Consider the following 27,266-nt stretch of genomic DNA (forward strand, 5'->3'; position numbering starts at 1 on the left):
AGCTCACATTAACAGCAGAAAATGGAAACATAATCTACATAGATGGCTATATTTAATAATTTATAATTAAGCTTGATGCAGATAGATAGGTAGATAGATAGATCTTTATTTCAGAAGCAATATTTCAGAAGAGCTCTTTATGTAAGATGATACCTGCGAGTGTGGGTGCACTGTACCTTACCCTACTTGCTCGATCTCCCACTGCGCGCATGTCCCTCCCGCCTATCCACCATAGCGAGGGCGCCCTCTCGCTCTCCTGCTCCCGTTTCGCTCTCTCTCTCTCTCTCCTGCTCCCGTTTCCCGGTGAATGATAGCCTATCAACCGAGCGTTTTCCCTATTCCGTACAGAGCACGAGACCATGCTTGAAAAGAGCGGAGCATCTTCAAATCGCACTACTTACTGGGCTACAGAAACGACAGCCAGAGCACATTGGAACTAGAGGGTAGATTACCGACGGCAACACATTTTGTAAGTTTCACCTGTGGCGGGAGAACATTGAAAGCACAACCTGAGGACTGTTTATTAAACTTGAACGGATTTAGCGAACATAAGTGACTACACTGCCCGGCGGATGATAAGCGTTCGGGACCGGGGTTGTCGTTTTCTCGGGGAGGCAGGTTAACGTTACCAGAGCGAGGTGAGTGAGAGTGAGAGTTAAAGTTTCACAGGGTATTGATGAATTAGCCTATCATGTCCACTAGAATATACAGCCATGGGTATAAGAAGATGCAGTAATGTATGTCATTGTTAACATAATGGTTAAGAGTCTTACAGTTTAGGAATTGTTGCATTTTTACAACGTTGGGTCAGTGAGCTTGTTGGTCATGATAATGCCGTGAATCACAGCAGTCTATGACAGTGTTGTTGGCTGTCTTGGCTCGGTCCTTTAGTTGTACAGCAGGTGTGTCTGTATGAAGAGCTGTGGACTATTTTCGGTTGAAATTAATATATAGTTTGGCATGACAGATAGCATGCTGGCAGCCGATCTAGAAGCGAGAGAGTGATGATGGACTCTCCAGTTTGACCCGACTCTCGCTGTTGCTCTCGAAGTGGAATGAACTTGCCCATTGATCTTATGTCAGATCTTGCATGGTTGAAGTCAGTGATGTAGAGGGTAGGCTGTACTGGGCACTTTTAAACTCATGTAGCCTAACGATATTTGTAATGTGTTTTAGGGTTTACCCACGTATTAGTGTGAATTGAACGGGCTGATTGCTACACATTCACAATTAGCTGATTTAGATAAAATGGCTAACTAGCCTGTGATGACGCGTTGATCTGATGGTCCATTTAAGCTGGTACAGTTTTTTTTAGACCAACCTTTACTTGATTATGCTTTTTTCGTTGATTCGAAAGGCATCGGTGTCTTAGTATGTGTCCAGATGCAGGTGGAACTCCAAAAACCAAATAATAATCAGAAAAATATAACATTTTGCGTTTCGATTTCCATTTTGACAACCACCAATCAAAATCCAACACTACAAAATGTTGCTGGCTGTGTTCTGCATTCAGGTTGTCCTCTAATCCAGCGGTTTCCAACCTTGTTGAACTGTGGTACACCTGAAATAACAATTCTTGCTGCAGACGTAAAATGTCACTATTAATTTATTTAGTGATAATGACATTTATCTAATCTGATCCATACTTTTTTTAAAGATTTAAATTGGGTTAATTTGAACTATTATCTTAGTTTCATAGTTCCTTACTCATGATTATTGATTTGTGTGTACCCCTTTAAGAGAGTCCCGCAAACTGCGCCAGAGAGAAACAAATGTAGCTCTGTTAAAATAGCTCTTAGTTTTGAAAGGTTTGAGCTAGAGACTAGCGGTTTTCTGCATTGTAAAAGCCATGCTCCGTTTGTTTCTATGGCATATGCTGTGGTACAGCTATGCATAATCAGACTTGCCTGTGCTAATGATTCTCACAGGCGAAGTAAAATTATACAAATGACTTGGCTGGTGATGCATGCCTCTCGAATTATACAGCCTGAGCACACTGGATTTGAAACAACGATACATATGTATCCATGTGCCTGCCATTCGCCATTCAATGTATTATCTGAGCAACGCTGGTGCTCTCAATCAAAATTCCATCTGCATTCCACAGGTCACGCTTATAAACCCAGCAAAAGAAGAAACGTCCTCTCACTGTCAACTGCGTTTATTTTCAGCATACTTAACATGTGTAAATATTTGTATGAACATAACAAGATTCAACAACTGAGACATAAACTGAACAAGTTCCACAGACATGTGACTAACAGAAACGAAATAATGTGTCCCTGAACAAAGAGGGGGTTAAAATCAAAAGTAACAGTCTGTATCTGGTGCAGTACTGCAGTGCATCTCCTCCTCATGGACTGCACCAGATTTGCCAGTTCTTGCTGTGAGATGTTACCACACTCTTCCACCAAGGCACCCTCAAGTTCCCGGACATTTCTGGGGGGAATGGTCCTAGCCCTCACCCTCCGATCCAACAGGTCCCAGACGTGCTCAATGGGATTCAGATCCGGGCTCTTCGCTGGCCATGGCAGAACATTGACATTCCTGACTTGCAGGAAATCACGCACAGAACGAGCATTATGACTGGTGGCATTGTCATGCTGGAGAGTGATGTCTGGATGAGCCTACAGGAAGGGTAACACATGAGGGAGGAGGATGTCTTCCCTGTAATGCACAGCGTTGAGATTGCCTGTAATGACAACAAGCTCAGTCCGATGATGCTGTGACACACCGCCCCAGACCATGATGGACCCTCCACCTCCAAATCGATCCCGCTCCAGAGTACAGGCCTCGGTGTAACGCTCATTCCTTCGATGATAAACGCGACTCCGACCATCGCCCCTGATGAGACAAAACCACGACTCGTCAGTGAAGTGCACTTTTTGCCAGTCCTGTATGGTCCAGCGACGATGAGTTTGTGCCCATAGGCGACGTTGTTGCCGGTGATGTCTTGTGAGGACCTGCCTTACAACAGGCCTACAAGCCCTCAGTCCAGCCTCTCCAGGCCTATTGTGGACAGTCTGAGCACTGATGGAGAAATTGTGCGTTCTTGGTGTAACTCGGGCAGTTGTTGTTGCCATCCTGTACCTGTCCCGCAGGTGTGATGTTCGGATGTACCGATCCTGTGCAGGTGTTGTTACACATGGTCTGCCACTGCGAGGACGATCAGCTGTCCGTCCTGTCTCCCTGTAGTGTTGTCTTAGATGTCTCACAGTACGGACATTGCAATTTATTGCCCTGGCCACATCTGCAGTCCTCATGCCTCCTTGCAGCATGCCTAAGGCATGTTCACACAGATGAGCAGGGACCCTGGGCATCTTTCTTTTGGTGTTTTTCAGAGTCAGTAGAAAGGCCTAAGTGTCCTAAGTTTTCATAACTGTGACCTTAATTGCCTACCGTCTGTAAGTTGTTAGTGTCTTATTGACCGTTCCACAGGTACGTGTTCATTAATTGTTTATGGTTCATTGAACACTCATGGGAAACAGTGTTTAAACCCTTTACAATGAAGATCTGTCAAGTTATTTGGATTTTTACAAATTATCTTTGAAAGACAGGGTCCTGAAAGTTTATATGAATGTTCAAAAAAAGGATCACCATTAGGAAATAATTCATGGCACACCGGTTGAAAACCACTGCTCTAACCAGTAATTTAACTTGTTATGGATAGGGGGCAGTATTTTCACGGCCGAATAAAAAACCTACCCGATTTAATCTGGTTATTACTCCTGCCCAGAAACTAGAATATGCATATAATTAGTAGCTTTGGATGGAAAACACTCCAAAGTTTCTAAAACTGTTTGAATGGTGTCAGTGAGTATAACAGAACTCAAATGGCAGGCCAAAACCTGAGAAGATTCTGTACAGGAAGTACCCTGTCTGACCATTTCTTGGCCTTCTTTGTCATCTCTATCCAAAACAGGGGATCTCTGCTGTAACGTGACACTTTATAAGGCTCCCATAGGCTCTCAGAAGGCGTCAGAACGTTGAATGATGACCTTGCAGTCTCTGGCTGAAAAACAGTAGCGCATTTGGATAGTGGTCGATCTGAGAACAATGAGACGGGCGTGCGCGTACACGAGACGACTCCATGTTTACATTTTCAGTCTTTGAACGAAAACAGGGTTTCCTGGTTGGAATATTATCGCTATTTTACGAGAAAAAAAGCATAAAAATTGATTTTTAACAGCGTTTGACATGCTTCGAAGTACGGTAATGGAATATTTTGAAATCTTTTGTCACGATACGCGCCGGGCGCGTCACCCTTCGTTACCCTTCGGATAGTGTCTTGAACGCAAGAACAAAACGCCGCTATTTGGATATAACTGGATTATTTGGAACCAAAACAACATTGGTGTGGAAGTAGAAGTCCTGGGAGTGCATTCTGACGAAGAACAGCAAAGGTAATCCAATTTTTCTTATAGTAAATCTGAGTTTGGTGAGTGCCAAACTTGGTGGGTGTCAAAATAGCTAGCCTGTGATGGCCGGGCTAGCTACTCAGAATATTGCAAAATGTGCTTTCACCGAAAAGCTATTTTAAAATCAGACACCGTGTCACGGTTGTCGTCTGGAATGGAGGACCAAAACGCAGCAGGAATGTGGATGCTCATCTTATCATTTATTCTAAATGAAGAGAACACCAAAAAACAACAAAACAAAGAACGCACAAACAACAAAACAGTCTTGTAAGGCTCACACAGGCAAAACAAGAAACAATCTCCCACAAACACTAAACCAAACAATTACCCATATATAGGACTCTCAATCAGAGGCAACGAGAAACACCTGCCTCCAATTGAGAGTCCAGCACCCAAACCTAAACATAGAAAACCTAAACTAGACAACATACAGAAATACAACCTAGAACAACTAACCTAGAACATACACCCAAAACCCAGGAACACATAAATCAAACACCCCTCTCTAACACACACACAAAACCCCCACCATACAAAACAAACATCCCTCTGCCACATCCTGACCAAAATACTAAACAACTACTCCCTCTGCTGGTCAGGACGTGACACACCGCGATTGCATAAAGGAGTTCTGTATCTATAATTCTTGAAATAATTGTTGTGTTTTTTGTGAACGTTTATCGTGAGTAATTTAGTAAATTCACCGGAAGTGTTCGGTGGGTATGCTAGTTCTGAACGTCATATGCTAATGTAAAAAGCTGGTTTTTGATATAAATATGAACTTGATTGAACAAAACATGCATGTATTGTATAACATAATGTCCTAGGAGTGTCATCTGATGAAGATCATCAAAGGTTAGTGCTGCATTTAGCTGTGGTTTTGGTTTTTGTGACATTATATGCTAGCTTGAAAAATGGGTGTGTGATTATTTCTGGCTGGGTACTCTCCTGACATAATCTAATGTTTTGCTTTCGTTGTAAAGCCTTTTTGAAATCGGACAATGTGGTTAGATAAAGGAGAGTCTTGTCTTTAAAATGGTGTAAAATAATCATATGTTTGAAAAATTGAAGTTTTGGGATTTTTGAGGAATTTGTAATTCGCGCCACGCCCTATCATTGGATATTGGAGCGGTGTTCCGCTAGCGGAACATCTAGATGTAAGAGGTTTTTAAGTAGCCCTATTTTGAGATGTGAGGTATCACAATCTCTTTCAATAATGACAGGAATGGAGGAGGACTTTATTCCAGTGAGATTGCTAAGGCGAACACCGCCATGTTTAGTTTTGCCCAACCTAGGTCGAGGCACAGACACGGTCTCAATGGGGATAGCTGAGCTGACTACACTGACTCTGCTAGTGGCAGACTCCACTAAGCTGGCAGGCTGGCTAACAGCCTGCTGCCTGGCCTGCACCCTATCTCTTTGTGGAGCTAGGGGAGTTAGAGCCCTGTCTATGTTCGTAGATAAGATGAGAGCACCCCTCCAGCTAGGATGGAGTCCGTCACTCCTCAACAGGCCAGGCTTGGTCCTGTTTGTGTGTGAGTCCCAGAAAGAGGGCCAATTATCTACAAATTCTATCTTTTGGGAGGGGCAGAAAACAGTTTTCAACCAGCGATTGAGTTGTGAGACTGCTGTAGAGCTCATCACTCCCCCTAACTGGGAGGGGGCCAGAGACAATTACCGTAATTTCCGGACTATTAAGCGCACCTGAATATAAGCCGCACCCACTGAATTCAAAAATAAATATTATTTTGAACATAAATAAGACGCACATGTCTATAAGCCGCAGGTGCCTATGGTACATTGAAACAAATGAACTTTACACAGGCTTTAACGAAGCACAGCTTGTAACAAAAATAAATAGGCTTTAACGAAACACGGCTTGTAAGAAAAATAAATAGGCTTTAACGAAGCACAGCTTGTAACAAAAATAAATAGGCTTTAACGAAACACGGCTTGTAAGAAAAATAAATAGGCTTTAACGAAACACGGCTTGTAACAAAAATAAATAGGCTTTAACGAAACACGGCTTGTAAGAAAAATAAATAGGCTTTAACGAAACACGGCTTGTAAGAAAAATATATAGGCTTTAACGAAACACGGCTTGTAAGAAAAATAAATAGGCTTTAACGAAGCACGGCTTGTAACAAAAATAAATAGGCTTTAACGAAACACGGCTTGTAAGAAAAATAAATAGGCTTTAACGAAACACGGCTTGTAAGAAAAATAAATAGGCTTTAATGAAACACGGCTTGTAACAAAAAAATTATAATTTGCAGTAAGCTTTAGTTGTCTTTTTGCACTGAGTCAATTCCTCACGCTGCTGTTTCCAACGTCTTATCATCGACTCATTAAGACCAAGCTCCCGTGCAGCAGCTCTATTTCCTTTTCCAACAGCCAAATCAATCGCCTTCAACTTGGAAGCTGCATCATATGCATTTCTCCGTGTCTTTGCCATGATGAGGGTGACAAAATGACTACTGTAATCAGAATGATGGGAAGTTTGAGAGCGCTCGATTTAATCTAAACAGTAAACAAAAAAGTTGTTTGACCTTAACCCGTTCGGCAATTTCATTGGTCTAATGAAAGCTTCATGCCGCCAAAAAACTGAGCACGTCACAGAATGTGTTTTTTTGGAGAAAAAATCCATATATTAGCCGTGTCATTGTTTAAGCCGCGAGGTTCAAAGCCTGGGAAAAAAGTTGCGGCTTATAGTCCGGAATTTACGGTACTCGATGCCGACACATCTTTCTAGCTGATTTACACGCTGAAGCTATGTTGCGCTTGGTGACCTCTGACTGTTTCATCCTAACATCGTTGGTGCCGAAGTGGATAACAATATCCCTATACTCTCTACACTCGACAGTTTTAGCTTTAGCCAGCACCATCTTCAGATTGGCATTAACGTCGGTAGCCCGGCCCTGGTAAACAGTGTATGATTGCTGGATGATTCGTTTTTAAGTCAAATACTGCGGGTAATGGAGTCGTCAATGACTAGGGCTTTCAATTTGTCAGAGCTAATGGTGGGAGGCTTCGGCGTCTCAGACCCCGTAACGGGAGGAGTAGAGACCAGAGAAGGCTCGGCATTCCTACAGCATTTCCCTCCAGAAGCCATGAGAAAGTTGTCCGGCTGCGTGGACTTTGCGAAGGGATTTATACTAACGTTACTATCTGTACTTACTGGTGTTTCATCCTTTCCTACACTGAAATGAACCTTGCCTAACGATTGTGTCTGAAGCTGGGCTTGCAGCACAGCTATCCTCGCCCTAAGGCGATCGTTCTCCTGTATATTATGAGTACAGCGACTGCAATTAGAAGGCATCATGTTAATGTTACTGCTTAGGTTCGGCTGGTGGAGGTCCTGCAACAATTTCAAAGATTTTATTGAGTTACTGTTCATATAAGGAAGTGGTCAATTTAAATACATTTAATGGGCCATAATCTATGGATTTCACATGACTGGGAATACAGATATGCATCTGTTGGTCACATATACCTTAAAAAAAAGTTAGGGGCGTGGATCAGAAAACCAGTCAGTGTCTGTTATGACCACCATTTGCCTCACCATTTGCCTCTCCTTCGCATAGAGTTGATCAGGCTGTTGATTGTGCCCTGTGGAATGTTGTCCCAATCCTCTTCAATGACTGTGCTAAGTTGCTGGATATTGGCAGGAACTGGAACACACTGTTTTATGCGTCGAGCCAGAGCATCCCAAACATTCTCAATGGGTGGCATGTCTAGTGAATATGCAGGCCATGGAAGAACTGGGACATTTTCAGCTTCCAGGAATTGTGTACAGATCCTTTCGACATTGGGCCATGCATTATCATACTGAAACATGAGGTGATAGCGGCAGATGAATTGAATTACAATGGGCCTCAGGATCTCGTCAAGGTATCTCTGTACATTCACATTGCTATCGAATAAAATGCAATTGTGTTTGTTGTCCGTAGCTTATGCCTGCCCATACCATAACCCCACCACCACCATGGGGCATTCTGTTCACAACGTTGACATCAGCAAACCCCTCACCCACACAACACGTCACATGTGGTCTACGGTTGTGACGCCAGTTGAACGTACTGACAAATTCTCTAAAATGACATTGGAGTCGGCTTATGGTAGAGAAATGAACAAATTATCTGGCAACAGCTCTGGTGGACATTACTGCAGTCAGCATGCCAATTGCACACGCCCTCAAAACTTGAGACATCTATAGCATTGTGTTGTGAGGTAAAACTGCACATTTTAAGTGGTCTTTTATGGTCCCCAGCACAAGCTGCGCTTGAGTAATGATCATGCTGTTTAACCAGCTTCTTGATATGCCACACCTGTCAGGTGGATGGATTATCTTGGCAAATGAGAAATGCTCACCAACAGGGAAGTAAACACATTAGTGCACAGCATTTGAGAGAAATAAGTATTTTGCGCTTATGGACATTTTCTGGGGTAATTTCAGCTCATGAAACATGTGACCGACAATTTACATGTTGCGTTTATATTTTTGTTAGAATAGGAAAAATATATATTTCAAATATCACAAAAGCGTTTTCATTAGTTTGGGTTAACTAAGTAATTCAAGTGTTCAATCAATTGCATTAGTGGGGTGCCTTTGTTATAACTATGAAACAGAAAACATATCTGTTGGAATGCAGTAACAGCTTATTTTCATAACAACAAAATAAAAAAAACACCCCAACCACCAAGACGCATGGTCTGCAAGATGTGCGGTCAAAGGATGAAAACATCTGTAGCCTGTAGTGTGCTTGATAAATAGTGAAAATCAGCACAAAAGCACCTTCAAATATCGGGAGAAAGAGGGGAGCAGGCCCTACTGCCAGGAGGAGGGGCAACGGGGGAAAACCATAAAGAAAATGTGACTCACCACCTGGATTCGGTCTTATGTAGCAAAATTTGAAGTTTTTTTTTTTTACATTGGATAAAAGTAGAGACTCAGAGCTACAAAATGGAATATCATACACAGCATTTTTGAGGAACAATGGGAAAGTATTTCTACTTTGAAAGTTAATACACTTGTAAACTCACTGTTGAGAAAAGGGCCTTTGAATGTTTTGGTACCTGTTAGAGAGCTCTCCTTTGTCTACACCATTCAGCATTGTTCACACTCTTAAGCCAGCCCTACCCATGTTTTTAAGGATTCACATGTGATGTCATGTGCTAAATAGTGAGTAGTGTAGTAAAGTTTAAGACTAAAAGTGGTAGTTGCCTACAATAACAAAAAAATCCAGGTAAACAGAATTTTTTATGAATATTAGATGGCGTTTACCCAGACACACTTGTCTAAAATGATGGGTCATGTGAAGTAAATGCTTTAACCCCCAGCCACATCCATTGGTGGAAAAAGTACTGCATTGTCATACATGAGTAAAAGTATAAATCATTTCAAATTCCTTATGTTAAGCAAACCAGATGGCACAATTGTATTTTTTTTGTAATTATTTATTGACGGATAGCCAGGGGCATAATATACTCAAATATTAAAAGTAAAAGTAAAAATATAAACCATTTCAAATTCCTTATATTAAGCAAACCAGACGGCTCAATTGAATTATTTTTATTGACGGAGAGCCAGGGGCACACTCCAACACTCAGATATAACTAAGCATTTGTGTTTAGTGAGTCTGCCAGATCAGAGGCAGTAGGGATGACTAGGGATGTTCTTTTGATAAGTATGTGAATTGGACAATTTTCCTGTCAAAATGTAACGAGTACTTTTGGGTGTCAAGGAAAATGTATGGAGTAAAAAGTTCATTATTTTCATTACGAATGTAGTGAAGTAAAAGTTGCCAAAAATAATAAAGTAATGTACAGATACCACAGAAAACTACTTAAGTATTTTTACTTAAGTACTTTACACCACTGCCCAAGTGCCTTCAACCCAGTACATTAGCATACTTTATATACACTGTTACACATGCACTTATCACAAAGTATTCCATACATAAGTTAAGGCCATCCAACCTGAGTTTTTTTGTTGCACATGTACAGAACATAAACAGATCATGCGCCATATATATATGTGGTGGACACTTGATACAGTCACATGATATTGTTGTGGTATGTCACAAAATCATGTTACGACCACACATCAATATTTGTTTTATATATCAATATTTTGCTAAGTCTTGCTAAGTGGATGGCCTCAACAGAAGGTGTAAATGGTACAGCCAAATGGTTACTTGCATAGTAGCAATATCAGAAATAGATAGTGTCAATATAAATAAAATATTCAGTATGTACAAGAACAATATCAATAACGATATCAGTGATAGATGAGGTAGTTATATGCATACAATCAGGGGTAAAGTGGCTGAGCAGCAGAATAAACAATAGTAGCAGCAACGTATGGCGTGTGTGTTAGGAGAGAGTCATGTGAATAGAGGCACTGCAGACAGTGCTGATGACTGGTCCATCCAAACCACTCATGAACAATGGAATCTATATTCGGAGAGCCTGTTTCTGTCCTGCCCTTGACTTTGGTGCAGGGCATGTGATGTCTATAGCCTCTTTGTCGCAAAATTCCTGATCTTGTCAAAAAGATAGTTTGTCCAGCTGTGTCCAGTCCAGGTGGTGCTTTTACAGGCAGACCATCTATGGGAGGAAGGATGTCAGTGTTGCGCAGCTGCTGAAACCTGGTCCTGGCAGTCCAAACGCTACTTGGCGACAACACCAGGCTCCAGAGCATCGAAGCTGTAAAACAGGGAATAACTACAAAAAATCAGAAGACGTTACTACCCTGCACAACATCAATTCACCTCCCAAGTTTAGATAAGAACAACCTCATACAATGGAAATAATTGTTTACCTGAAGTGCTGGTACTGCTTGATCTGTGAAGTGCTGCTTGATGAGGCCGAAGCACCAGTCGGGGGCAAACTTGGTGTGGCCTGTGATCAAGAAGTGAAGGTCCAGATTGTGGTGGAGCTTGTGCATGGTCCACCAGGTACAATACCAGAGCAGAAACTTGTTCTTGTTTTGGCCACTGCAGTTATGACAATTCAGGTCCATACGTGTTTTCCCAACTCCGTAGTTGGTGAAGAAATGGTGCATGTAGTTGATGACTGCGCTGCTGCCTTTGCTTGCTAGCTCTCTTTTTGATGACTGTATGACTGGTGGTTTAGAGTCAGGCGTGTTCTAATGATTGATGCTGAAAGACAAATTCCAGATACAAATATTTTAGCATTATTATACAATAGATGCAAAATGTAATTCTGAGATAACATCACATAACATCACAATTGGTTCAATGTTAGCTAGTTAGCTAGCTAACATTAGGCTATAAGTAGTAATGCGAAATGGCGTTCTGAGAAAACATCACTAACGTTACACACACGTCATACACATAAGTTAATGTTAGCTAGCAAGCCAGCCACCTAACCTCAGCTAACGTTAACTACAGTAGCTAACAGCAAGTTAACTTGGGATCTTTTGTTTAGACAGGTCATGTTAACGTTAGCTAGCTACAAAATGAACTATAATCCCAATCCATAGAGTAACGTTACTAGCAATACAAACCGATTGTCAAAGCAAGCTAAGTTAACCAAATAACTTCAGGTTTAATATTAGTTAGCAAGCCAGCCATCAAACTCCAGCTGGCTAGCTAACAGCAAGCTTTAGTTTGCAATGAAAACAACTTTCTTACAAAATTAGAAATGTATGATATCTGAATCTGTAGCATGATTCTGTATACATGGAGGAAAGCTTCATGGCAGACTGCAAACCCTTTTATAAGACAGGCTGTATTTCCGTTTAGTTTGCACAACTTGTTTGGCTCATTATGTTCCACTGATTTCAAAAGGTGTTATTTTCAGAGTCAGAGAGTCACCATTCCTCATCCAGAAAGTAGTCCATCACAACTTTTTCTCACTGACCTTTTTTGATAGCGCCTGATAAATTCAGGGCAGCAATGTTATTGAGAGCAGTAGCAACATATTTGCAGTTCTCCATGGCTAACGTTATATCTTTTTAAAAAAATGCAGTTGAAAGGATTATCTAAGCATTACGAGCAGCTAATTTTATAAACACAAGATGCAACACCACAGACCAATCCAAACTCATCTCTCGGCATGTCCAGCCCACTCATTATATCAGCCAATCATGGCTAGCGGGAAGGTTGCTGACTTTCTCTGTGGCTAAACCAACTAGGCTCGTAATTTAACAATTGTATTCATATTTACAGATGACATACAAGTTTGATATTAAGGCACATGAAAGTTCACATGTTCGAGAAGGCATTTCTGCCAAAAAACAAATTTTGATAAAAACATATTTTTACATTCAAAAGGCTCTCCTGTGAAGTTGTGACTTGCAACATATGCCTAGTTTCCTGAATCGGGTCACAAATGACATGCCCAAGGACAGAGGGTGGCATGAGTTTAAACATTTTTTTATTCATGAGCAGTTCAAATGACTGTTTTATCGGTTCTAGTGTGGGTTTTATAGTAAAGACGTAATTTCTCTGTAAAAAAAGTATTACTTTTTAATGTGGCATGAACACAACCAGTCATGATGTTCTCATCTGATTGTCAATAAATCACTTTAAAAAAGTAGGTTGCCTTCGCCAAAAATGATTCCAGCATCCAAACAGTGTACTGTTCACCCACCAATTTTCCTTCAATTCACAAGTTGCTGAAACTACCATCCTACCGGAGAAAGCATCCGAGGGAGTCTGTTGACTCTATGTCACCCTTGTAGCTGATGTTGTCTGGCCAATTTGTATTAATGTATCTAGGCAAGTCAGTTAAGAACACATTCTTATTTACATTGACAGCCTAGGGACAGTGGGTTAACTGCCTTGTTCAGAACGACAGATTTGTACCTTGTCAGCTCAGGGATTCGATTTAGTAACCGTTCAGTTACAGGTCCAAAGCGCTAACCACTAGGCTAATAGGCCGCGCTGAAAAGAGTATGACAGGCTCCACATACTGAGACAGAGGGTTGCTGTTTCGCTTGGTCGCATGATTTACTGAGATTGATATGTCTTTCTGTCTGCGCATGTCTCGGTCAAATAAATGATCAATATAAAAATATTTCATTTGGACGGGCGAGGAGATATGGTAGGGTGGGCCAAACCTCCTAAGGCCCGCCCATAATGCATTAGGGTTTCTGTCATGCTGTATTTGATCACAAGAGACTATCTGATACCAGTATAAGTATCTACTGCGCTCTCACCAGGTTGTGAAATTAACTCCACCAGCCACTCTGATTTTTTTTACCAGCCAAAATATTTATTTAGCCATAATTACACAACAAAAATGTAATAAAGCGATGAACATGCTTTCTGTTTTTCTAAAACAAGAAATGTATCACTAGAAGTAATGGGGTATATTGCATAATTTCATTCAATGTTTGTGACCTCCGTCTTTTAACCAATGTAATAAAATAAATCAAATAAATACAATAGTGAAAACAGAAACAGTTCTACAACTGAACATCAAGAATAAAAAAACGTGCCTAACCTGCCACAAAAGGCTGAGTGATATGGCTTATTTATTATTGTAGTTCAGGGCTCTACGCTGACATTTTTTTTACGAGGAATACATTATGTGCTCCTATGTAGAAATGTAGAACACCAAAAAATCTAGGAGAACAATTCAAGTTTTGGAGTGTATTAATGTTAAGAAATTACTAAAAGTTCATGAATAAATGTTTTTAGGGGTGATCCATGCTTAATCAAGCACAATCATTAGGTGAGACAACAATGTTCAGCTCAGGGTCGGCGTTATGGGCGAGCCTTATGCTACCGTACCTCCTTGCCCATCCAAATAAAATATTGAAATATTGATAATTTATTTGACCGAGACGCACGCTAACAGAAAGACACGTCAATCTCAGATAAAGCATATGAGCGAGTAAAACAGCACCCATCTGTCTCAGTATGTGCAGTAGACCATGTATCTGATGCTGTTTGGTCAAAAAGAGTATGGCATATCAGATACATATATTAAGACAGAGGGGTGCTGTTTCGCTCACTTTGATGCAGAGAGGAAGAGGCGAAGTGAGAGGGCTCACTCGCCAAAATCTGTCCAGTATAAGCCCAATGTGTTTCTATGGGCATAATATGCCCTAAGCTTGTCGCCTGCCTTTCTACATTTGGGACAATGACTCGCATTGTTAGGGCGGAGACACGAGCATCTCGTCATTATATACAGATCTTTGGTTGCGTGTGTTGGCGCATTCCTGATTTCCGATTGTCTTAACTCACCATGTCCAGCATTAATAAGCTGAGCTTCTCAGTCATTTTATATTCACCTCACGTATTGTAAACAAATATTTATTTATTTATTTATTTATTATTATTATTTTTTACATCCATTGCAAATGATAGTTCCTCAGTATTTGAAAGATCTTTCCAACACTCCCGGCCTCGATAATCACCAAGCCTCAGTGTGAAAGAGCAAAATATCATGATCTGATGATCCCATATATCCAGTGGAAACGTCATGAAAAACAGCTGTCTGTTCCGAACTCACTGGTGCGGAAACTCTGAGGACCCGGAATAAGCTAGTTGATAAAATGTTGCAAGTTCGCTAGCGACAGCTTCTGGCTGGATCGATTTGATCCAATACTGAATTTTCTTAATGATATTTTCATTTTTTAAAATTTATCGTCTGGCTTTAGGTCTACGTATTTTACTTAGTTGACGATGGAAGTTATAGGCCTACTGCTGCATTGGCCTATAGGCTATCTCAGAGTTCTATGTGCTTATTTCTTTAGCCACCAATGGACCACAGTGTATCAATGTGTCCATATGGCAGAGGCTGGTGCTCTCGCCTTAGTGGAATTTTTACTTCAAAAAGTTATGATGAACCACGTGACAATGATTTTCAGAAACAAAAACATTATTATTGAAATGAAACTGTTCTGCTGAAATGCGCATATAAACATAATAACTTTTCATGCAGATCGGTAGAAATGGTAGAATAAATTGTAAGCTTCCCCAAACTTGAAACTCACGAGCTGCCTATGGTCTTTACTAGGGTTGCACATTTTGGGGAATATTCAGAGGTGGAAACTTTCCGTGGGAATTAACGGGAATATATGGGAATTAACGGGAATATATGGGAATTAATGGAGATATATGCAAATTAATATTAATACCATTTAAATGTAGATGTTTTTTGCATTATTTACCATATCATATGGAAACAGAAACATAAACATTTTACCTTATCATAAGTAGACATAATTGCAAATAATAAAATCCTTCCAATAGAAATTAAAAAAAATATTTACTTACGAATTTAACTTTAATTAAATGAGTTGACTCTTCACATGGGATGATTTCACTGAACAACAAAAGAAAGGGAATATTGAATGGTCCCCAATGATCCAACTCATCTCCCAAAAACTTTTTCAACATACATCTGTAAAATGATAGTCTAGAAACTAAAGCTTTGGTTGTCTTCCTCTCAGGCTGTCTTTTCCCTGGACCTCCTCAATGTCCACCACGTATTGTAGACTCGTCAACAGAGATGTTAGTATCTTCCAGAGATTTCTGTAAGTCTTTAGCTGACACTCTAGGATTCTTCTTAACCTCAGTGAGCATTCTGCGCTGTGCTCTTGCAGTCATCTTTGCAGGACGACCACTCCTAGGGAGAGTAGCAGCAGTGCTGAACTTTCTCCATTTATAGACAATTTGTCTTACCGTCGACTGATGAACATCGAGGCCTTTAGAGATACTTTTGAAACCCTTTCCAGCTTTATTCATGTCAACAAATCTTAATCTTAGGTCTTCTGAGATCCCTTTTGTTCGAGGCGTGGTTCACATCAGGCAATGCTTCCATACCTCCACAGGCTGGTTGACCGAACACATATTTGGGTTAAACATCTATGGCCACTTTCCCTGAACTAGATTAAGCCTAGCCCTGGAATAAAACATAATTTCATTGGAGATACTTTTTTTTAAATCCAGGAGTATAGGTAGGGTTGCACATTTTGGGGAATATTCAGAGGTGGAAACTTTCCATGGGAATTAACGGGAATATATGGGAATTAACATTACCATACCATTTAATGGTGGATGTTTTTCATGAGGGTGTGTTTGGTAAAGTTGTCTCTAGACAGTGATCTTGGTTCAGTTTTGTATTTTCCGAATTAATAGTGAAGGTTAGGATTGGAGGAAGGGAAACTGTTCCTAGATCTGTACCTAGGGGAATGTATCCTGGAGCGTACACCATTAACTGGTATTGACCTGCAAGGGAAACTCACTGTATACAGTGCATTTGGAAAGTATTCAGACCCCTTGACTTTTTCCACATTTTGTTATGTTACAGCCTTATTCTGAAATATATTAAATACATTTTTTTCCTCATCAATCTACACACATTACCCCATAATGGGGAAAAAACTGTTTTTTAGAAATGTTGGCAAATGTATTACAAATAAAAAACAGATACCTTATTTACATAAGTATTCAGACCCTTTGCTTTGCGACTCGAAATTTAGCTCAGGTGCATCGTGTTTCCATTGATCATCCTTGAGACGTTTCTCCAACTTGATTGGAGTCCACCTGTGGAAAATTAAATTGTCATATATAAATATATGGTCCCACAGTTGACAGTGCATATCAGAGCAAAAACCAAGCCATGAGGTCGAAGGAGTTGCCCATAGAAGCGCTGAGACAGGATTGTGTTGAGGCACAGATCTGGGGAAGGGTAACAAAACATTTCTGCAGCATTGAAGGTCCCCAAGAACACAGTGGCCTCCATCATTCTTAAATGGAAGAAATTTGAAACCACCAAGACTTTTCCTAGAGCTGGCCGCCAAACTGCGCAATCAGGGGAGAAGGGCCTTGGTCAGGGAGGTGACCAAGAACCTGATGGTCACTCTGACAGAGCTCCAGAGTTCCTCTGTGGAGATGGAACCTTCCAGAAGGACAAGCGTCTCTGCAGCACTCCACCAATCAGGCCTTTATGGTAGAGGACAAACTGAAATGGTCCACCCACACAGACAGCGTGGTGAAGAAGGCGCAGCAGCACCTCTTCAACCTCAGGAGGCTGAAGAAATTCGGCTTGTCACCAAAAACACTCACAAACTTTTACAGATGCACAATCGAGAGCATCCTGTCGGGCTGTATTACCTCCTGATACGGCAACTGCTCTGCCCACAACCGTAAGGCTCTCCAGAGGGTAGTGAGGTCTGCACAATGCATCACAAGGGGCAAACTACCTGCCCTCCAGGACACATACACCACCCGATGTCACAGGAAGGCCAAAAAGATCATCAAGGACAACAACCACCCGAGCCAATGCCTGTTCACCCCGCTGCTATCATCCAGAAGGCGAGGTCAGTACAGGTGCATCAAAGTTGGGACCGAGAGACTGAGAAACAGCTTCTATCTCAAGGCCATCAGACTGTTAAACAGCCATCACTAACAATGAGTGGCTGCTGCCAACATACTGACTCATCTCATGCCACTTAAATTCTTAAAAATGGGTAGTAATACATGTATCACTAGCCACTTTAACATTTACATTTTTACATTTAAGTCATTTAGCAGACGCTCTTATCCAGAGCGACTTACAAATTGGTGCATTCACCTTATGATATCCAGTGGAACAACCACTTTACAATAGTGCATCTAAACAATGCCACTTTATATAATGTTTACATACCCTACATTACTCATCTCATATGTATATTCTGTACTCTATACCATCTACTGCATCTTGCCTATGCCATTCAGCCATCGCTCATCCATATATTTTTATGTACATATTCTTATTCATTCCTTTACACTTGTGTTTATAAGGTAGTTGTTGTTAAATTGTTAGATTACTTGTTAGATATTACTGCATGGTCAGAACTAGAAGCACAAGCATTTCGCTACACTCGCATTAACATCTGCTAACCATGTGTATGTGACAAATAACATTTGATTTGATTTGAGTGGCCAGACAGAAGCCACTCCTCAGTAAAAGGCACATGACAGCCCGCTTGGAGTTTGCCAAATGGCACCTAAAGACTCTCAGACCATGAGGAACAAGATTCTTAGGTCTGATGAAACCAAAATCGAACTCTTTGGCCTGAATGCCAAGCTCCATGTCTGGAGGAAACTTGGTGCCATCCCGACGGTGAAGGATGGTGGTGGCAGCATCATGCTGTGGGGACTGGGAGACTAGTCAGGATCGAGGGAAAGATGAACGGAACAAAGTACAGAGAGATCCTTGATGAAAACCTGCTCCAGAGCGCTCAGAACCTTTGACTGGGGGCGAAGGTTCACCTTCCAACAGGACAACGACCCTAAGCACACAGCCAAGACAAAAAGGGAGTGGCTTCGGGACAAGTCACTTAATGTCCTTGAGTCAGCCAGAGTCTGCACTTGAACCTGATCTAACATCTCTGGAGAGATCTGAAAATGCTCCCCATCCAACCTGACAGAGCTTGAGAGGATCTGCAGAGAAGAAGGGAGCAACTCCCCAAAGACAGGTGTGCCAAGCTTGTAGCGTCATAACCAAGACTCGAGGCTCTAATCTCTGCCAACAAAGTACTGAGTAAAGGGTCTGAATACTTATGTAAATGTGATATTTATTTTATAGATTTGCAAAAATGTCAAACCTGTTTTTGCTTTGTCATTATGGGGTATTGTGTGTAGGTTGATGACGGGGGAAAAAACGATTTTATCCATTTTAGAACAAGGGGTCTGAATACTTTCCGAGTACACTGTATATTGTTTGCGGTCTTTTGCTTTGTCAACGAAAGGGTTAGACTATTTCACAGCCCTGTTATCCAACATAGAATACAGTATTATAAGGGTCTTGCTATAGAATAACATATAATGGGGGGTAAATGTAAACCACTGTGACAACTGCTGCTGTAAAAAGGGTTTTGTGAAATGTAAATGATTGATTTAATAGAGTAGAAAATAAATGAAACAGCCAGCTTCACTTTAAATAATAATTCAGAAGTTAACAGTAGAAAATAACCCTGAATCGAATCAAATAGATATAAATAACTTCCATTTTCCCTCAGAAGAATACATTCCTTCACAACATTCTTCCAATTATTTCCATTGAATTTTTTTCTCTCCCTCTTTCAACACTTTTTACCCTTTCAGACTTTCAGACAGGACTCTACTAGGGAGTCACTGGTTTTATATAGTCATACATTTTCCACAGACAGAATATCCCAATTCACCCAGTCAGGTCAGGGTAGCTAGAGAAATACATTAGATACATAGAATATAATAAAATGGAAGGCTCAGCTTTACTTTTATTTTTCACTCGGGAGTAGACATACTGTACACATTGCTTCTATACTGATGTCCTTTCTATTGCATATCCACATACCTTCTACTCTTTCAAACTTTCAGACAGGAATCTTGGGGAGTCATTGGATTTGTATAGTTACATCTTTTTTTACAAATAGAACATAACAATACACCCAGTCAGGTCAATATTTTACATTTTACACTCAGGACTGGACTTACTTTATTTCCTCACATCTATCATCCAGTGCCATTTATTTTCTACCTCTCTGTCAATATTTATTTTGACCCTTTCCAGCTACTTGGGGAGTCCTTGGCTTTCTGTTGTTGCATACCGTGCCTTCAGAAAGTATTCACACCCCTGGACCTTTTCCACATTTTGTTGAGTTACATCCTGGGTTTAAATGGATTAAATTGAGTGGTCGTGTCACTGGCCTACACACAATACCCCATAAGTGGAATTATGTTTTTCGAAAATGAAAAGCTGAAATGTCTTGAGTCAAGTATACAACCCCTTTATTATGGCAAACCTAAATCATTTCAGGCGTAAAAATGGGGTATTGTGTGTAGGGTGAGAAAAAAAGCGCTTTGATCCATTTTTAATCCAGGCTGTAACACAACAAAATGTGGAAAAAGTCAAGGAGTATGAATACTTTCTGAAGGCACTGTAATTTCAACCCGGTCAGTTAGGATAGAGAGAGCAGTTAGGATAGAGAGAGCGGTCAGTTAGGATAGAGAGAGCAGTTAGGATAGAGAGAGCGGTCAGTTAGGATAGAGAGAGCAGTTAGGATAGAGAGAGCGGTCAGTTAGGATAGAGAGAGCGGTCAGTTAGGATAGAGAGAGCAGTTAGGATAGAGAGAGCGGTCAGTTAGGATAGAGAGAGCAGTAAAGGGGTAGACATACTGTTATTCCTATACTGTTCCACTTTTTTCACCCAAAGCCAATTCACAACAAGATCTCATAGTTTCCCTTAGAAATTCAACATATTATGGATCTATTTTTGACGCATTAATTCCACGTTGTTACAGAGTTAATTCTGCGTGGTTACAGGGTTAGAACAGAAACAACTAAAAAGGGAAGGCTTTGTTAGACAGATCAATCTTGTGCTCTATCTCTAATAATGTTCCTCTTAATAGAACCAGAGACAAAGCTGCTCTCAGTGAATTTCAAACGTTTATTCACCAGGAGCGTCATAAGCAAATTGACTAAAATCTGAATGTTACAGAAAGCTCTACATATACTTTCTCACCCAGCACATACTGGAACTCCCACATACAGTATCAGCTGGTAATTTACCAGAGCTGGCCAGTCCCTCTTCTCACACTGCATAAAGGAGTGATTTGTTGCTGGCTCCTTATCGCTTCGGGCACTACAGGTCCAGCACAAGGCAAAATAATTTATTTTTTTTCCCACTCAAAAGTCCTTTCAATTCATAAGCTTATACACATGATGTTTCCCACTACATATAAGTTACACTTCTAAATACTAATAAACACAGTATGATCAGCAATACACATTACACAATATGAGTACATGAATATACTTAACTGGATAGGCTATACAGAACTCATCACTCCCTTCTATTAAACCATAGATCTCTTATTGTTTAATTTCCATGTTAAATCATCAAATACAGTTGTAAACCTTCTTGACCTTCCTTCCTTCAGGGACCTAGAAGTTTAATAGGAAAGAACTTGATAGAACAGAAAGAGAAGAAAAACAACAAAACACGACAATGGATTAATATAATCATATAGATGGATAATATAAAAAAGAAAAACACGTATAAAGTCACAGCTTGAGAAATCTGGCCATTCCCACACTCCTGATCCCCACTAAACCGCTGCTTTAATGCTGAGCTTGGCACAAAGCAGAGTTTCGAAATAACTCTGTCATGCTTTCCCTCAGTCTTCCCACCAGGGGCGGTACATTCACAGGAGATTTTCCAAAGCCCAAATCTCCTCACTGTGCTACACATTCAGGGCCACCCTGTTAACACAAGCTGTAGCCTGAATCAGCTTCACCTCATCTTGTGGTAGATTTGCACTTTTTCTGCGTTTCAGCCTTCACTACATGATAGCCCAGCAAGCCTGACAGAGTGACACCTGCCACTGCCAACGCGGCCCATAGCGCGTACTCCAAAATCCAACTCAATTTGCCCATAGTCCAAGTCCATGCTACTCCTACAGCCTCTCCCACAACATTAGTGGCATCCTGCGCTATTGGTTCCAGACTGCGGTGAGTATTGCCATGGTTTTGAATCTGTCTCCCTTTGCTGCTTCTTTCTTACTATAAGATCTAATATTGAGGCAGTGAGATATTTTCGTGCTTTCTCCCAGTGTTATCATAACTTCTTCCTCAAGAGCCTAACTATTGCCTCCTTATGTTGTGCTGCAGTGGGTATTGGTGGGTAGCAACTACCATTACTCTCTCATCCCACGACTTGTCGACTCCCCACTCTCCTGAGAAAACCCTAGGAGCGACATACACTATATGTACAAAAGTATGTGGACACACCTTCAAATTAGTGGATTCAGCTTTTTCAGCCACACCCGTTGCTGACAGGTGTATAAAATCGAGCACACAGCCATGCAATCTCCATAAACAGACATTGACAGTACAATGGCCTTACTGAAGAGCTCAGTGACTTTCAACATGGCAGCGTCATAGGATGCCACCTTTCCAACAAGTTAGTTAGTTAAATTTCTGCCCTGCTAAAGCTGCCCCGGTCAACTGTAAGTGCTGTTATTGTGAAGTGAAAATGTCTAGGAGAAACAACGGCTTGCACGCAAAGTGGTAGGCCACACAAGCACACAGAATGGGACCGCCGAGTGCTGAAGCGTGTAGTGCATAAACATCGTCTGTCCTCAGGTTCAACTTTTGCTACAGAGTTCCAAACTGGCTCTGGAAGCAATGGCAGCACAATAACTGTTCGTCAGGAGCTTCATGGACGCAGACTGCGGGCCTAATCGCCCAACATCAGTGCCCAACTTCACTAATGCTCTTGTGGGTGAATGGAAGCAAGACCCCACAGCAATGTTCCAACATCTAATGGAAAGCCTTCCCAGAAAAGTGGAGGCTGTTATCGCAGCAAAGGGGGGACCAACTCTATGTTAATGGCCATGATGTTGGAATGAGATGTTCGATGAGCATGTGATTTGATTTAGTGTGTATATATATATATATTTACATTACATTACATTTAAGTCATTTAGCAGATGCTCTTATCCAGAGCGACTTACAAATTGGTGCATTCACCTTAAGATATCCAGTGGAAAAACCACTTTACAATAGTGCATCTAAATCTTTTGGGGGGGGGGGGGGTAGAAGGATTACTTTATCCTATCCCAGGTATTGGTATGTATATATATATATAACCAGTCAAAAGTTTGGACACCTACTCATTCAAGGGCTTTTCTTTATTTTTACTATGTTTTACATTGTAGAATAATAGTGAAGACATCAAAACTATGAAATAACACATGGAATCATGTAGTAACCAAAAAAGTATTAATTTAAAAAATATATATTTTAGATTCTTCAAAGTAGCCACCCTTTGCCAGCTTTGCACACTCTTGGCATTCTCTCAACCAGCTTCATGAGGAACCCTTTTCAACAGTCTTGAAGGAGTTCCCACATATGCTGAGCACTTGTTGGCTGCTTTTCCTTCACTCTGCAAGGGTTGAGGTCAGGTGATTGTGGAGGCCAGGTCATCTAATGCAGCACTCCATCACTCTCCTTCTTGGTCAAATAGCCCTTACACTGCAGTCCAACTCATCCCAAACCATCTCAATCGGGTTGAGGTCAGGTGATTGTGGAGGCCAGGTCATCTAATGCAGCACTCACTCCATCACTCTCCTTCTTGGTGAAATAGTCCTTGCACTTACGCAGAGACACACGAACACACACACACAAATTAGGCCCTAGAATGGGAGGGACTGTAGAGAGAATCTGATTAGCCGAATAGCATTATTACTGTGGCCTAGATAAATAATCAGGGTTGGGATCTTGTTCTTCAAAAGTGTCTGCCACGCACACACGCGCACACAAACACACGTCTGTGTGTGTCTGTGTACGTGTACATGTGCGTGGCATGTATGCTACCCGCTCTAACAGTCTCATGTCAGAATTAGACATTCATCCATGTTTCTCAACCGTCAAATTTCAAAGTTGTTCCAAGCGTCAAATTTCAAAGAGTTTAAGGTTATGTTTAGGCATTAACTCTGAATTTTTAAGGTTAGGGTTATATTTAGTCAGTTACTACAGATTCTTAAGGTAAGGCATTAACTCCGAATGGTTAATGTAAGGGTTAATATTTGGGATAGGCTTAAATCCAAATGGTTTCCACCCTTCTTATTTGGGATAGGCTTAAATCCAAAATATAAAAAAATAACTTTCTATTGCTGGATTCGAACTTGTAAACTTTGAAATCAAAGGCAGATGCTTACGCCCATCCAAATCGAATCCTGACTTGTATCACGATCTCAAACCTTTTAATAACAGACTCGAACCCCTATAATAGAGCTTGTTCAAACCTTCATACACACCCACACACCCTGCTCGCTCACGGCCACTGCGACTGGGCTTCCACCCTTCTTACGGGTCTGGCCACTACACTACTACACTAGGGTTTAACCCTCCACAGGACCACCCTGTTCAGGACTTCCCCTCTTTCTATGCGATTTTACCCTCCACAGGCTTTCTTCTCAGGACTTTATCCGATTTACCCTCCACCAATCTATTCTGTTCGGGACTTACTCTAAACTTTATGGTACTACTGTAGCATATACCACGAAGCTACGACTGGTCGTAACACAGTGGGCCTACTGAACAAACTCAGGCTTTCGAGGTCCATATCCTAAAATTGGTTCAGCCTACGGCTCTCATTTCCCCAAGATGTCAGAATTAGTGATAACAGGTGTAGGAACTGTGCCTACCTTATTTCTGGTGCCGTCTCCTGTTTTACTGTGTCACAGGCGTCGAAAGGATTAGACCAAGGCGCAGCTTGTATAGTGAGACATTAAAGGGGATTGATTTAAACAAAAGAAAATAGGGGGGAAAAAGGGACAAAATAAACTTTCATTTGATCCTTTAAAATCCATTACAAAGGAGAGCATACAACTCTGGCTACGTCCAAAAACCTACCATCCCTGTGTGTCTTTCTGTTTCTCTCTGGCGTTCTGCCAGATTAGTGCACACACACACACACACACACACACACACACACACAGCTTTAGCAATCTGCTTCCGCTAAAGAGTTCTGTCTGCTCGGTATGACATGAAACACGCCTAGCCGTTAGTGTGTGTGTGTGTGTGTGTGTGTGTGTGTGTGTGGGGGGGGGTCTGCGTGGGTGTGTGTGTGTGTACCATTAATCCAACAGCGATATTACCACAATCACACACCCATGTTAAAATATACTGTATATTAAAGATTCAATAGATTAGTGGAGAAAAATAAATATATAATATTACTTAAAAATTATGACTTTGCCTTGTACATTTAAAATCAAATAACTTCCATAAATCGGTTAGACTCAGGCTTGGCATGGCTTGCAGGTATGGTACTGTGTGTGTGTACAAACACTATAACGCAAACACCCTGCAAAAAACAAAAATAACCAACGACCAACAGTTCCGTCAGGTAAAACAACTAAATGGAAAATAACCACCTACAAAACCCAAAAGAAAACAGGCTGCCTAAGTATAGCTTCCAATCAGAGACAACGAAAGACACCTGCCTCTGATTGGAAACCATACTTGGCCACACATGGAAAATGAAACATAGAAACAGAAAACTAGAACAAATTCCCCGAGAAACAAACCAACCCCAAAACACACAAAACAAACCCCCTGCCACGCCCTGACCATTCTGCTATGGCAAAATGACCCTTTTCACTGGTCAGGACGTGACAGTACCCCCCTCCCGATGGTGCAGACCCTGACTGCACCCTAAAAAAAAAAAATTAAAAAAAAAACCCAAACCTAAAGGGAGGGAAGGGAGGCTGGCCACCGTCTATGACGGTTCCTGTGCTACACCCAACCCTTCCGCCAATCCTCCAGCTACGGAGGTGGCTCCGGGCGTAGCCCCCGTTCTGCGCTGCCGACCACCGCTGGAGGCTCTGGGCTGCAGACCGTCGCTGAAGACTCTGGGCTGCAGACCGTCGCTGAAGACTCTGGGCTGCAGACCGTCGCTGAAGACTCTGGGCTGCAGACCGTCGCTGAAGACTCTGGGCTGCAGACCGTCGCTGGAGGCCCCGGGCTGAGGGGCGTCGCTGGAGGCTCCGGACTGAGGGGCGTCGCTGGAGGCTCCGGGCTGAGGGGCGTCGCTGGAGGCTCCGGGCTGAGGGGCGTCGCTGGAGGCTCCGGGCTGAGGGGCGTCGCTGGAGGCTCCGGACTGGAGAGCGTCGCTGGAGGCTCCGGACTGGAGAGCGTCTCTGTAGGTTCCAGACTGGGGACCTTCACTGCAGGCTCTGTGCCATGGATCATCACTACTGGTTCCGCGCCATGGATTATCACTGGAGGCTTTGTGCCATGGATCATCACTGGAGGCTCCGGGCCATGGGTTATCACAGGAGGCTTCATGCCATGGAACATCCCTACAGGCTCCAGGCCATGGATCATCACTAGAGGCTTCGTGCCATGGATCATCTCTACAGGCTTCGGACCATCTTATCACTGGAGGCTTTCTTCGTGGAGCTGGAACAGGTCTCACCGGACTGGGGAGACGCACTGAGGACCGAGTGCTCAAAGCAGGCACCGGCCGTACTGGGCTATGGAGGCTTACTGGAGGAAGAGTGCGAGAAGCAGGCACCGAACGTACTGGACTATGGAGGCGCACTGGAGGGAGAGTGCAAGAAGCAGGCACAGGACGTACTGGGCTATGGAGGCATACTGGAGAGAGAGTGCGAGAGGCAGGCACATGCTCACCAAAATAAGCACGGGTAGTTGGCTCAGGTCTCACCCCTGGCCCAGCCAAACTACCCGTGTGCCCCCCCAAAAAACATTTTTGGTTGTGCCTCTCGTTCCTCCCCGGTAGGCCACGACACTTGTCCAATACCTGTTCCCCTGGGAGGCGCTCTTCTCCTGCCCCTAACTCCTCCAAAACCCAAGATATACTCCTCCTTTTCTCCTTAATTGTCCATAGCTCCATATCACACTGCTTGGTCCCTTGGTGGTGGGTAGTTCTGTCACAGGCGTTGAAAGGATTAGACCAAGGTGCAGCGTGTATATTGCTCATTCTTGATTTATTTTATTTTTTTATTTATTTTAAACAAAAATAACCAACGACCAACAGTTCCATCAGGTAAAACAACTAAACAGAAAATAACCACCCACAAAACCCAAAGGAAAACAGGCTGCCTAAATATGGCTTCCAATCAGAGACAACAAAAGACACCTACCTGCCTCTGATTGGAAACCATACTCGGCCACACATGGAAAATGAAACATAGAAACAGAAAACTAGAACAAATTCCCCTAGAAACAAACCAACCCCAAAACACACAAAACAAACCCCCTGCCACGCCCTGGCCATTCTGCTATGGCAAAATGACCCTTTTCACTGGTCAGGACGTGACACACTGATTTGGAATCTCTAGTTCGACTGTAAATCGTGGTGAACCCT

At 42.0% G+C, this 27,266-nt stretch overlaps 1 protein-coding gene across 1 annotated transcript in view; it reads left to right on the top strand.

Moving 5' to 3' along the window:
- Positions 1-252: 252 nt before the first annotated feature.
- The window catches only part of LOC115153397 (zinc finger matrin-type protein 4), a 144,890-nt gene continuing 117,876 nt past the window's right edge, over positions 253-27,266 (top strand). The window contains exon 1 of the mRNA XM_029698811.1: positions 253-638. The gene's annotated coding sequence lies outside the window, so the exon portion shown is untranslated. The remainder of the gene's footprint in view (positions 639-27,266) is intronic.

This window comes from Salmo trutta, chromosome 18, assembly GCF_901001165.1.
Source record: "Salmo trutta chromosome 18, fSalTru1.1, whole genome shotgun sequence".
NCBI classification, from domain to species: domain Eukaryota; kingdom Metazoa; phylum Chordata; class Actinopteri; order Salmoniformes; family Salmonidae; genus Salmo; species Salmo trutta.